We start from the raw sequence: 10,634 nt of genomic DNA, 5'->3' as shown, positions 1-10,634 counted from the left end.
GCTCCACCTAACACACAGTCCAATATAAGACAAGCATCTGCAACATAAGGCACGCGTGCCGCAAGGGTATTTGCCAGGGGCACGCCAAACAATTTGATAAAACAGAGAAAATAAGTTACATTTCAATCATTTCAAAATGACATTGTTTTTCCAGAAATGGCTACTGCTTTGGACCTGACGCTGTATGTGAGAGTATTCTTTCGGCCTACAGTTTGTGTGAAGATAATGTGTCTTGTTGAGTTTAGGGGAATGTGACTTAGACGCACAAGGCACGTCTCTCTTTTCAGAATGGACCAATTCGTGCACATTCACTGTTTCGTAACTTCCTTCTGCGAATTGTTTGCCCTTTGATTGTTATTGTCTATCAATTCTCCATTACATATATCCACTGGTGTAATGCCGTTTCTCGACTGGATTTACCACCGTAGATAAAGCTGATGAGACAGCGTTGCAGAAGAGGTGTGAGATTACGGAACAGACAGAGACATTGCAAGCCTTACCTTCCGTCCACAGGGAACATGTGCTCACTGCCCAACGAGGGAGATGAGCTGTCCGTGAACCAATGGGACTTTCGTGATGGGAGCTGGTTTTGTTTCACAGAAACTTGGCTTGGAGAGGATACCTGTTGAATCAGTAACTTTGGACGGGTTTTCTCTTGTGCTCTTGGATAGACTGCCACAGTAAAGGTTAAAAATTGGGGAGCAGAGTCTTTTTATGTCAACACCAGATGGTGTAATTGCTGGACATTTAAATGAGGATATCCCCCATTTTGACGTGTACCTGTTTTAGCACTGACCTATACTGTTGTTTGATATCCCACGACAGTTTGTGGTCCATATCCCAGATATAGATACTTTATAGGCATATCCTGTTTTGCCATTTGCCCATAGGATCTCATTCAATGTAGAAATTAATGGGGGGAGCAGAAGAACATATATATGCAGTGTGATTGATTAGGGAATGTAAACAAGGTGTGTGGGGAACAAGACAAAACAAATGGAACAATGAAAAATGGAGCAGCGATTTCTAGAAGGCCAGTGACGTCGAAGTTGTGACAGTATCCCCCCCCCCTTGACGCGCGGCCCCAGCAGCGCGCCGACACTGGCCTTGGGGACGACCCGGAGGGCGAGGTGCCGGGTGATCCGGCCAGAGACGGTGGAGCTCCCGCAGCATTTCAGAGTCCAACACGTCCGCCACCTGAACCCAGCACCTCTCCTCCGTACCGTACCCCTCCCACTCCACGAGGTACTGAAGGCCCCTCGCCCGATGCCTCAAATCCAGGATGGAACGGACGGAGTACGCCGGAAACCTCTCGATGTCCAGAGAGGGCGGAGGAACCTCCTGCACCTCAGACTCCTGGAGTGGACCAACCACCACCAGCCTGAGGAGAGACACATGGAACGAGGGGTTAATGCGGTAATCGGGGGATGCTGTAACCTGTAACACACCTCGTTCACTCTCCTCAGGACTTTGAATGGCCCCACAAACCGCGAGCCCAGCTTCTGGCAGGGCAAGCGGAGGGGCAGGTTTCAGGTCGAGAGCCAGACCCGGTGCGAACACCGGGGTCTCACTGCGGTGATGGTCCGCAGCGTGGCCTGCTGGAGGTGAACATAGGCGGCTTCCCATGTCTCCTCCTCGCGCCTGAACCAGTCGTCCACCGCAGGAGCCTCGGTCTGACTCTGATGCAATGGCGCCAGAACCGGCTGGTACCCCAATACGCACTGAAAGGGGGAGAGGTTAGTGGATGAGTGGCAGAGCGAGTTCTGCGCCATCTCGGCCCAGGGCATGAACGCCGCCCACTCCCCCGGCCGGTCCTGACAATAAGACCACAGAAACCTGCCCACATCCTGGTTAACTCTCTCCACCTGCCCATTACTCTTGGGGTGAAAACCTGAGGTGAGGCTGATCGAAGATCAGTCAGAAAATCCACCGACAGGTGTGACAAAGGCCGTTGTGGAATGGGTAAGGGATGTAGCTAACCTCTAGGCTGGTGTCTAGGAGCCTTACACTGGGCGCACACCGAGCAGGAGTAAACCTAAACCCTCACGTTCTTTGCCAAGGTAGGCCACCAGTACTTCCCACTCAGATATGGCACCGTCCGGCTGATCCCCGAATGACCAGAGGAGGGGGACGTGTGGGCCCAATAGATCAACTGGTCACGGACAGCAGACCGAACGTACAGACGCCCGACGGGACACTGGAGGGGAGCGGGCTCTGTATGTAACGCCTGCTCAATGTCTGCGTCCAGCTCCCACACGACCGGTGCTACTAGGCATGAGGCCTATGGGAGTCTGATCCTCTGTGTCATACAGCCAGGACAGTGCGCCTGCCTTAACATTTTGGGAACCTGGTCTGTAGGACAGGGTAAACACAAAACGGGTTAAAAAAACATGTCAGTCTCCTAGCAGCCCGGATGTACTTCAGGTTGTGGTGGTCAGTCCAGATGAGGAAAGGGTGTTTAGCCCCCTCAAGCCAATGTCTCCACACCTTCAAAGCTTTAACCACAGCCAATAACTCCTGGTCACCCACATCATAGTTCCGCTCCGCCGGGCTGAGCTTCTTCGAGAAGAAAGCACAGGAGCAGAGCTTCGGTGGCGTACCCGAGCGCTGAGAGAGCACGGCTCCTATCAAATCAAATCAAATGTATTTATATAGCCCTTCGTACATCAGCTGATATTTCAAAGTGCTATACAGAAACCCAGCCTAAAACCCCAAACACAAGCAATGCATGTGTAGGAAGCACGGTGGCTAGGAAAAACTCCCTAGAAAGGCCAAAACCTAGGAAGAAACCGAGAGAGGAACCAGGCTATGTGGGGTGGCCAGTCCTCTTCTGGCTGTGCCGGGTGGAGATTATAACAGAACATGGCCAAGATGTTCAAATGTTCATAAATGACCAGCATGGTCGAATAATAATAAGGCAGAACAGTTGAAACTGGAGCAGCAGCACGGTCAGGTGGACTGGGGACATCAAGGAGTCATCATGTCAGGTAGTCCTGGGGCATGGTCCTAGGGCTCAGGTCCTCCGAGAGAGAGAAATAAATAGAGAATTCGAGAGAGCATATGTGGGGTGGCCAGTCCTCTTCTGGCTATGCCGGGTGGAGATTATAACAGAACATGGCCAAGATGTTCAAATGTTCATAAATGACCAGCATGGTCGAATAATAATAAGGCAGAACAGTTGAAACTGGAGCAGCAGCACGGCCAGGTGGACTGGGGACAGCAAGGAGTCATCATGTCAGGTAGTCCTGGGGCATGGTCCTAGGGCTCAGGTCCTCCGAGAGAGAGAAAGAAAGAGAGAAGGAGAGAATTGTCATGTTTTGTCTTATATTGTCTTGTCATTTTGCTTTTCCTTCTGTTCGTTTTCCCCCTGCTGGTCTTTTTAGGTTCGTTCCCCTTTTTCTCTCTCCCTTCCTCTCTCTCTTCTCTCTATCGTTCCGTTCCTGCTCCCAGCTGTTCCTATTCCCCTAATCAATCATTTAGTCTTCCCACACCTGTTCCCTATCTTTTCTCCTGATTAGAGTCCCTATTTCTCCCCTTGTTTTCCGTTTCTGCCCTGTCGGATCCTTGTATATTGTTCACCGTGCTGTGTCTTTGTTTCGCCCTGTCGTGTCGTGTTTCCCTCAGATGCTGCGTGGTGAGCAGGTGTCTGAGTCTGCTACGGTCAAGTGCCTTCCCGAGGCAACCTGCAGTTTATTATCGAGTCTCCAGTCAGTTCTCGTGATTACGAGTGAAATTGTTTTTATGCTTTATTTACTCCGATTTGTCTAGGAGTATTGCTATTTCCTTAAACTGGATTAAAGACTCTGTTTTCGCCAAGTCGCTTTTGGGTCCTCATTCACCTGCATAACAGAATTAGAGAACGCACACAGGACACCGATTAGGACAGGAGAAGTACTCCAGATATAACAAACTGACCCTAGCCCCCCGACACATAAACTACTGCATCATAAATACTGGAGGCTGAGACACCCCCGGACAGGGCCAAACAGGAAGGATATAACCCCACCCCCTTTGCCAAAGCACAGCCCCACACCACTAGAGGGATCTCTTCAACCACCAACTTACCATCCTGAGACAAGGCTGAGTATAGCCCACAAAGATCTCCGCCATGGCACAACCCAAGGGGGGGGCGCCAACCCAGACAGGATGACCACATCAGTGAATCAACCCACTCAGGTGACGCACCCCTTCCAGGGACGGCATGAGAGAGCCCCAGTAAGCCAGTGACTCAGCCCCTGTAATAGGGTTAGAGGCAGAGAATCCCAGTGGAAAGAGGGGAACCGGCCAGGCAGAGACAGCAAGGGCGGTTCGTTGCTCCAGAGCCTTTCCGTTCACCTTCCCACTCCTGGGCCAGACTACACTATCCCAGCCTCGGACACGTCCACCTCCACTATGAAAGCCAAAGAGTGATCCGGATGGGCCAGCACGGGAGCCGAGGGAAATAGAGCACTTAGGTGCCCAAAAGCCCTGTCTGCCTCAGCCAACCACAGCAAACGTACAGGACTCTCCTTCGGCACTGAGGTAATGGGAGCAGCCACCTGGCCAAAACCCCAGATAAATCTCCGGTAGTAATTGGCAAACCCTAAAAACTGCTGCACCTCCTTTACCGTGATGGAAGTCGGCCAATTACGCACGGCTGAAATGCGGTCACTTTCCATCTCCACCCCTGATGTGGAAATGCGATACCCTAGGAAGGAGACGATGTCATCGATATACACCACTGTACCCTTTAAGTGCAGGTCCCTGAAAATCTCATCTGCAAAGGATTGGAAGACTGATGGATTTTTTTTTTTAAAGAAACTCGAGGAGGCGGGTGAAGTGGAGGACCGAATGTACCCCCTGACGCAGGGATTCTGAGACATATGTCTCCATAGCCGCCGTCTCCGCTTGCGACAGGGGATACACGTGACTCCTGGGAAGTGTAGTGTCTACCAGGAGATTTAGCGCACAATCCCCCCGTCGATGGGGTGTTAATTGAATCGCCTTCTTTTTGGAGAAGGCACAAGCCAAATCGGCACAAGCCAAATGTCCAACTCCCGACGGACATCCTGCAGGCTGCATCTGTAGTGGTCGATAAGGGCCCTGTCGTTCAACCCTGCTCTGACGGCCAAGGTTTGAAATTCCAGGGCGAACTCCTGGGCGCTCCTTGTCCCCTGCCTCAGGTGGAAGAGCAGTTCTCCCGCCGCTCTACCCTCGGGCGGATGGTCTGCCAAGACTGCCATGAAGCGGGGGGTGAACTCCTCGAAGTGGTCCAACGCCATATCTCCTTCTCCCCACACAGCGTTTGCCCACTCCAGAGCTCTCCCCAAGAGGCACGAGACGAGGGCGGACGCCCTCTCTCTTCCCGAGGGAGCTGGGTGAACGGTGGCCAGGTATAGGTCCAGTTGTAACAGGAACCCCTGGCACCCTGCTGCCGTCTCATCATACTCCCTGGGAAGGGAGAGGCGCATCCCACTGGGACCGGATACAGGAGGGGCGGGTAGAGGTAACCCCGGTTGTGCTGGTCAAGGCGCTGGAGAGACACCATGTCTCTCCCAGCGGTCCATTGTCTGGACAACGCGATCCATAGTGGCACCGAGCTGTTGCAAGTGTGTTCTCGGACACGCTCCTCGACTCCTCTGACCGGGGTACCTGCTCCTGCTGACTCCATGGTTGGTTTGGAATTCTGTCAAGGTTGTGCGCTACTGGTAAGAAGTCAGGTGCAGGAGAACAGAGAGTTGTGATCAGGTGCACTTTATTTGGCAGAAGCACAAAAGACTGACGCAACTGCGTCAAAAAACCTCCAGCCAATGGCAAAATTGTATAAGCTCGAAAACACTCACAATAATGCAAATGTTTGACAATAAACATACTTCGGGTCAAAACACGATACCCGGGAAAAATCAGTCTGGCGTGTAACACTGAATACGTAACAAAACAATTCCACACAAAGACATGGGGGTAACAGAGGAAAATATATATGCAGTGTGATTAGGGAATGTAAACCAGGTGTGCGGGGAACAAGACAAAACAAATGGAACAATGAAAAATGGAGCGGCGATGGCTAGAAGGCCGGTGACGTCGACCGCCAAACAAGGAGTGGAGCCGACTTCGGCGGAAGTCGTGACAAAAATACCTTAGAACCACACTTATCCACATCTTAATACACCAACATTACCTGTAAAGACCTTGGAGAAATAACTTTTTTTCACTTTTTACGCAAAAGTCCACTTTTGCCTTTTGAAAATACATGCACTTATTTACAGTACTTATACTTTGTCGCGCCCTGACTATAGAGAGACTTTTTATTCTCTGTTGGTTAGGTCGGGGTGTGACTCGGGTGTGTAATCTATGTTGTTTTATTTCTATGTTGGCCTGGTATGGTTCCCAATTAGAGGCAGCTGTTTATCATTGTCTCTGATTGGGGATCATATTTAGACAGCCATTTCCCCACTGTGTTTTGTGGGATCTTGTTTATGTGAGCACTTGTCGTGTATTCACACGTGTCGTGTATTCTTTGTTGTTTCTGTGCGGTTGACTTAAAATAAAAATATGTCGAACCGATATCACGATGCACTTTGGTGTGAATGTTCCTACGACGATCGTGACAGAAGATCCCACCACACCAGGACCAAGCAGCGTGCTCAGGAGGAGAGAGTAACCTGGGCTTGGGAGGAGACCAAGGAGGAGAAGACATCCTGGACTTGGGAGGAAATCTTGGCAGGACACGAAAGCCTGCCGTGGAAGCAGACGCAAGGGGAGAAGGGAGGACAGCGACCACGCCAGAATTTGCGGGCACAAGGAAAGCCCAAAGGACAGCCCCCCAAAATATTTTGGGGTGGGCACACGGGGCGGTCTGCGGAGCCAGGAGGTGAACCAGAGCCAGTCAGGGAATCGAAGGAGGAACTCGATGAGAGATTCCGGAGAGAGGTGGTAGCGATGAGTGCTTCAGCACAGGTTTCAAGCATCTGGCCTCCAGTGCGCCTCCCTAGCCCGGTACGTTCTGTGCCTGCTCCTAGCACTCCTCCTGAAGTGCGTGTCACCAGTCCGGTGCCAACTGTACCGGTTCCACGCACGAGGCCAAAAGTGCGCATTCACAGTCCAGAGTTTCCGGCGACGGTTCCCAATCCTGCGCTTCCGGCGACGGTTCCCAGACCTGAGCTTCCGGCTTCGTTTCACAGTTGGGAACCGTCGCTAGCTGCTCTGGACACTATGGCCAGTCATTCATTAAGAACTTTTACCAGAGCAAAGGGATCACAAATGATTTGTTTGAGCTGTGCATGGTAACAGACGACAAAGTTTCCAATCTACTATGCTTGATGAGCACAAACAAAGCAACTGGGCTGAAAACCTTCCTGCAAGATTCATAAAGGATAGTGCTTGTATCACAGCTAAAATGATAACGCATATTGTGAACCTTTCTATTAGTAGTGGTACATTTCCCAATGATCTCAAAACAGTCCGGGTGGTTCCGCTCCACAAGAAGAGCAGTACAACAAATGGAGGAAACTACAGGCCTGTGTCGATCCTCAGCACCTTATCCAAAGTTGTTGAGATTTGTTTTTAATCAACTTGAGGGATACCTTCTCGAGAACTTCTTTATGAACTCCAATCTGGCTTTACGACAGCTCATTCCACTGACACTTGCCTTGTCCACCTTTTTGACCACATTAAAGCAGGAAAGTGAGAAGGGGAACTATACAAGTATGGTCATGTTAGACATACAGAAAGTGTTTGACACTGTGGACCAAGATATTCTCCTGATGAATGCATTTGTCTAAAGGATGTAGCGGTGGTTTCGGTCTCTTATTACAGATTGCTTAGGGCTGACAAGATAAAGATAAACTATGCAGGCATGGATCTAAAACAAGTGTAACTTATATTGCTGTGTCCCTAGATCAATCCCTTTCTGGAGTCTTGATTGCTGCCAAAATTATTTCCAAAATGGTGAACAAATTGAAATGTTTATATCGTAACAATAGATATTTTAACATCAAAGTTAAGAAACTGCTTGTCTCAATCTTGATTGTGTCATGTTGATTATGCCTGCTCTGCTTGGTATAGTGGGCTCTCAAAAAAGCTGAAAAAGAGAATGCAGGTCATGCAAAATAATGTTATCAGGTATATGCTGAATGTCCACCCTAGGACCCACATAGGGGTACAGGAGTTCCCGGGAGGTGGGCTTGTTGCCTTTGGAGTCCAGAGCAGACAAACTTAAACTTATGTTTGACATCTTAAAGGATTGTGCCCCAGGTTATATGAAAAACCACATTGATATGGTCTATAACCAAAACAGTTACAATACCAGAGTAATTGTAGAATCCCAAGAGTAAACAGTACTGCGAAGAGTACGTGTTTCTATACAGGCATTTGTCTATGGAATAGCTTCCCCTTGGAGATCAAGCAAAGAAAAAGCAGAAATAGCTTTAAAAAGCAGGCAGAGGTTTTTATTTGGACACGGTTGTGGAAGTAAGAGAAACCACTCCACTGTTCCTTGTGCCCCCTACTGCTGGTCAGGTGCATTTATTTGAATGATCGGTAATGTGCAATGAATAGATTGTTTTTAATGTCAAATGAAGATGGTTCATTTTTACAGTTCGGGAAAAGTGCAGTGAATCGTGCCACTTTTTAGGTTGTCAATATAAATGAATGTTTTTATGGTCGTTTGTCATTTTGTCTTGCTTTTTAATCCTTATATGTGTTAGGGTTTTCACCATCGAGGACCACTTTGGAAAAAAAAAAATTAATGAATACTTTCAAGTGATATCCTCCGGGTTCACATTGTACATTTTGCTGTACATGTCTGTTACCCACAATAGATTCAATTCAATTAAATATGTGATAGTAGGCCTTTATTATGAAGGCCTATATGATGTATTTAAATCTGTTTCTGGTGGATATTATTTGCCTCTGTCTTGCATAGCACAGGTCAGGTGGTATGGCAGCATAGAAATACGAATTATAGATTAATATATGAATTACCCTCATTTCTAATTTACACATCTCTCAATCTTCAATGTTCCTGTCCTGCACAATTCACACATATCCGCTGGCCTCTCCTCCCCTCTCCTCTCTCTATTCCTAATAGCTCTTGTATGAGTTGGCTAGCTCAATGCTAGTCCCAGGAATAGCAATATAGTTTGGTCACTTATTTTGAGAATTTAAAAAAAATGAATATTCGAGGGGATAAGGGGGGACTTCACAGGGTGTTGAAAGTGCAAGATGATCATTTCCAATAAATATCGAGGGTCTTATTCTGGTGACACGATCATCAATGCTTGGCTGCCATTTGACAACTAAAAATAATCTAGCTTTTCCATGTGCACTAACTCATTACGCACGCACTTTAATTCTCAACACGTCAATTCGATCTCTGGTGAGAAAGAGTGCATATTGTTTTTATGGACATTTGAGAATTTTCTAATGGAAATCTGTCGCCAATTGGATGGACACCGAGCTAATCATCTGATTGTGCTTCTCTACCCTTGTTTGCCAGCTGTCTCTTCAATGGCTTTCAACATCGATGAAGCAAACCCAAAACTCTACAAAGGGGAGGAACAGGATTTCTTTGGATACAAAGTCCTGCAATTCATATCTGGCAAGGAGAAAGGGCAAGTGTTACCGTTATCATGTTAGTGAAAAATGTTGAGCATTATGTTACAAACTTCATCTTCAAAACAGTATTACACACTTGAGGAAATGTCTGCAAACATGCACTATATACAGTACCAGTCAAAAGTTTGGACACACCAACTCATTCAAGGGGTTTTCTTTATTTTTACTATTTTCTACATTGTAGAATAATAGTGAAGGCATCAAAACTATGAAATAACACTCATGGAATCATTTAGTAACCAGAAAAATGTGAAACAAATCAAAATATATTTTAGATTCCACCCTTTGCCTTGATGACTGCTTTCTACACTTGGCATTCTCTCAACCAGCTTAATGTGGAATGGTTTTCCAACAGTATTGAAGGAGTTCCCACATAGGCTCAGCACTTGTTTGCTGATTTTCCTTCACTTGCGGTCCAACTCATCCCAAACCATCTCAATTGGGTTGAGGTAGGGGGATTGTGGAGGCCAGGTCATCTGATGCAGCACTCCATCACTCTCATTCTTGGTCAAATAGCCCTTACACATCCTGGAAGTGTGTTTTGGGTCATGATCCTGTTGGAAAACAAATGATAGTCCCACTAAGCGCAAACCAAATGGGATGCCGTATCGCTGCAGAATGCTGTGGTAGCCATGCTAGTTAAGTGTGTCTTGAATTCTAAATAAATGAGTGTCACCAGCAAATCACCCCCTACACCATCACACCTCCTCCTCCATGCTTCCTGTGGGAACCACACATGCGGAGATCATCCCTTCACCTACTCTGCGTCTCACATAGACACGGCGGTTGGAACCAAAAATATCATATTTGGACTCATCAGACCAAAGGACAGATTTCCACCAGTCTAATGTCCATTGCTCGTGTTTCTTGGCCCAAGCAAGTCTCTTTTTCTTATTGGTGTCCTTTAGAAGTGGTTTCTTTTTGACAATGAAAGCCTGAGTCACGCAGTCTCCTCTGAACAGTTGATGCTGAGATGTGTCTGTTACTTGACCTCTGAAGTATTTATTTAAGCTGCAACCTGAGGTGCAGTTAACTCTAAT

General features: G+C 47.8%; 1 protein-coding gene across 1 annotated transcript in view; it reads left to right on the top strand.

Moving 5' to 3' along the window:
- The first annotated feature begins 9,591 nt into the window (after window positions 1-9,591).
- LOC124016328 (integrin alpha-M-like) overlaps window positions 9,592-10,634 on the top strand; it is a 32,214-nt gene continuing 31,171 nt past the window's right edge. The window contains exon 1 of the mRNA XM_046331881.1: window positions 9,592-9,610. The gene's annotated coding sequence lies outside the window, so the exon portion shown is untranslated. The remainder of the gene's footprint in view (window positions 9,611-10,634) is intronic.

The sequence above is a fragment of the Oncorhynchus gorbuscha genome, linkage group LG26 (assembly GCF_021184085.1).
Source record: "Oncorhynchus gorbuscha isolate QuinsamMale2020 ecotype Even-year linkage group LG26, OgorEven_v1.0, whole genome shotgun sequence".
Taxonomy (NCBI): Eukaryota; Metazoa; Chordata; class Actinopteri; order Salmoniformes; family Salmonidae; genus Oncorhynchus; species Oncorhynchus gorbuscha.
This window is presented reverse-complemented; position numbering and strand designations above follow the sequence as displayed.